Consider the following 3,667-nt stretch of genomic DNA (forward strand, 5'->3'; position numbering starts at 1 on the left):
TTGACATGACTTGACGCGTCACTTCACCAATGTTAATTCAGCATTTCATGCAGAGCTCAACCTCTTTACTCAATTCTTTTATTTTACTAGAATCTCTAATTTCAAAAAGAGATTTCTCCGTCAACAAAGCTTTTTTTTGTATGCCGCATAAAATATGTAAATTTGTCCCCATATGGACAGCCAACGAAGCTGCATTTTATTTGAGACGGTGACGTTCATTTGCACACGTTTGTGATTATTAAGGTGGTATTCACCATAAAGGCAAATGAGGGTATCATTTTTTGACACAAAATTAGTTTTATCTGGTTTCATGATATTGAGCACATCATTTTTTAATCGGCTTTTATTCATGTAATTTCGTACCATTCCCTGTGCTACTAAAAAAATTTGTGATTCCGATAAATGAAGGGTAATAGTTCTCCGTGTTGACGTTTTTTTCTTTTTCTTCTCCGTTAACCTTATTATGTAAACGGACAGGCTTTAATTGATTTTTTTGCTGCATAAGCGCAAAAGTTCCTTAATTAATTATTTAATTAATTAAGGAACTTATTTATTAATAAAATTATTTATTAATAATATTTAATTAATTTAATTTCTTAATAATTAATATCTTACCGACGCTATCGACATTATCAACGTGAGAAGACTCAGGATGTTCTGTTGACTTCTCAATTTTAGAATCAGCTTCAAAGTCTTCACTAGAAATTTCATCCGCTGTGGACATTGAAGGTGCGTACTCGTTTCCTGAAGATACATCTTCGTAAGGGGCTGAAGTGTCGGCATCATCCTTAATACAAGTGTCAAGATTTGCGAGCACATTTGAACTCCCTGAACACACATCTACATTTTCAAAACATTGTAGATATTGATAGACTATTTCTTCAATGCCTATTTTAGTTGACTGCAGAAACTACACAAATTCAAATAAAATAAAATGAAATTTCGTGCATAATATTTAATTGTGTAATGTTTATAAAATGCTTTCCTCAAAGAGAAGTTTACTTTTACATTTGTATAATCTGAAACTGCGTCTGAATTTATTGAAGGAAAGACATGTGAGACACAGAGGGTATTGTTTCCCTTTTTACTTTCCGCAAATTCATATGGATCACTAGGCTTTTTAGGGGGTGTTCCCTCCACTAAAAGAGATCCCATTTAATGTCCAATAATCAAATTGATGCAAAATCCTGTTAAACAAAACTAGAATCCAGCGACCAAATTTGGACCTCAACGAATAAACGAAAACCAAAAAAACCCTATTGTAATCTGAAAAAAAATAAAATTTTCGGAAAAAAATAAAAAAAAGGAAAGAAAAATGAGAAGGCAGCCAACCACATCCCCTTTCTTCTCTTTTTTCTTCTTTCTTCTTTTTTTATTTTTATGGCCATCAAATTAAAATAAAATAAAAAACATAAATAAATAAATTTGTATTACCAAAGTTTCGGTACTCATACAGTACCCTTATCAAGGCAAGAAAATTTTAAGTGGTAGAAATTGACAGCACCCACGAACAGGTGCTCGCTCTCTTTGATACCTCGGTACTTTGTTCGATTCTCAACAAAAACATATTATTTTAAAATAAAACAGTTGCATATTTACCAAAAAAAAATAGAATTTCTACAAAAGTAAAATTAATTTGTGTACCACTTCTAAAATGTAATGTTAAACCCTTTTCGTTTTAAACGGTGTTGAAATCCTGGAAATGCTTCAAAATTTTATTTCAATATCTTGAAATATCTATGTGTTGATTCATATTTTTCCAATTTCAAATTATCTTATCAATTATCAATATTTATTTTAACTTGCCAAATTTCAGTTTAGAAAAAAATGTATAACACATGTATTTTCTGAGTAACAGTTTATTTCAATTGAATTCCAAAAACTAACTTATATTTCATAAACACAATTTTATTAAATACAAGTTATTAACATACCGTTTCACGGAGACCTATTTTGAATTAATCTTTGAACTAATTTGATACATCGAGTTTCGTATCTAGGTTATCAACCAATGAAATTTACTAGAATTTAATCCTATGAAAAATATTAATTCCACAATTAATTCAAAACAGACCTCTATCAAAAGGTGTCCTTAGCTCATTTTCAAAAATATTGTAGAAATATTTTTTGAACAGATGGTAAGCGTAGGTTTACACCACCTCGATAATGGCAATTCATTATTTCAAGACATATACGTATAATTATATGCACTCTCAGGTACATATACGTACATTGCCTGTAAATATGTTGGGCACCAGCCAGGCCTCTAATATCGATCTTAAATTCAAAATTAAACATTCAGTCCGACAAATTCATAAGGAAAATTAAAAATTAGGAGGACCCTGAAATTGTAAATAGAAAAGAAGAATGAGGACAGGGATCACAGGAAATTCTCAGGAAAGGGTTCCGGAAAATCTCAAATAGGTGTCAGGAAGATTTCAGGAAAGGGTCTGAAAAATCTCCGAAAGGGGTCAGGAAAATCTCAAGGAGGTGGTTCTTAATATCGCAACGGCATTTTTATGATTTTTTTAACACAATCTTTGACAAAAGCAAGTATTTGTTTGAATATTCTAGTTATCCGGAAAACGATTATACACATCTTACTCCCGAAATCCAACGAAGACTACTGGACCACGTTGTCGATGACGCGAATTCGGCAAGATGCAAACTTCCTGGAGCACACTACGGTTAGGAAAAAAAGAAAAAGAAAATCATCGCGGTACCCACTGACTCTATTTACAAACAATCACAGGAAAGAGAAAACTAGACATAAGGAGGTCAAGCGAGGCAATGGGTCATTGGTCGAATTCCATCCTTGCGTCGCTCGCCGAATTAACAAAAGGGTTACCTTGGACATCTCGAACTTGAAGCCAATTCACAGAATCCACGACAAGTCAATATCTGAAACTCCAAAGAGGAAAAATTAATTCAAAATCCAAAATTCAATCCCAAAATTTTGTCAAAAGGTTCGGATCGCGTGTCACCTGTGAGACCAAAAGCGCAAGGGAGAAAGTGACAGGTCCTGTGCGACGCACCTAGACCGTCAACTCAACGGGTTTCTTGCGTCAGGGCGCGTTCACAGAGCCTCAAGTCGTAACGCACTACCGGAGAATCTCGGAACTACACAATCCCTATGCAACTAACAATCAATTCTACAACGAGATCCTTAATCCATGATCAAATAACGGTGCAATCGACAATATCTCTTAGTGCTAGGAGATTTTCTCAGGTTTACAAAACAAAACGTCCTAGGGGCTGTGTGGAATATGGAATATGTCAAAGTTCCTGAGTTTTAGCGATTGGTGGGAAAATTTAAAATTACAAAAAAATTAATATGAATTTTACACAGTTATTAATAGATAAGGTTCATCAAAAGTTATTAATAATTCAACATGACTGAATTTAGTATTTTAACGCTTACTGAGGAATCTTTGACTTATTTTAAGAATTTGTTTTTCGCTCGGCACAGAAATCGACAAAACCCGAATCACAGTTTTAGTAAAACCAGATTCCACTCTTCATGAATCTTTGATGAAGAAAGTTTCATGAATCTTGAAGTTCGCCAATCTGAGTTTCGCGCGGGAAAGTTCAAATCAATAGTGACCAACACTTTGCATTAAAATCAAATAACTGTATTCACAGGTCCATCTCCAAAAATCTACGACCT

General features: G+C 33.6%; 1 long non-coding RNA gene across 1 annotated transcript; it reads right to left on the reverse strand.

The window, feature by feature from the left end:
- Positions 1-2,314: 2,314 nt before the first annotated feature.
- Positions 2,315-2,965, reverse strand: LOC117174154. Its single transcript, XR_004467269.1, has 2 exons — positions 2,849-2,965; positions 2,315-2,682 (listed from the first exon to the last, which is right to left on the reverse strand). It is a non-coding gene; the product is annotated as an uncharacterized LOC117174154 (long non-coding RNA).
- Positions 2,966-3,667: the final 702 nt, after the last annotated feature.

This window comes from Belonocnema kinseyi, chromosome 1, assembly GCF_010883055.1.
Source record: "Belonocnema kinseyi isolate 2016_QV_RU_SX_M_011 chromosome 1, B_treatae_v1, whole genome shotgun sequence".
Classification (NCBI taxonomy): Eukaryota; Metazoa; Arthropoda; class Insecta; order Hymenoptera; family Cynipidae; genus Belonocnema; species Belonocnema kinseyi.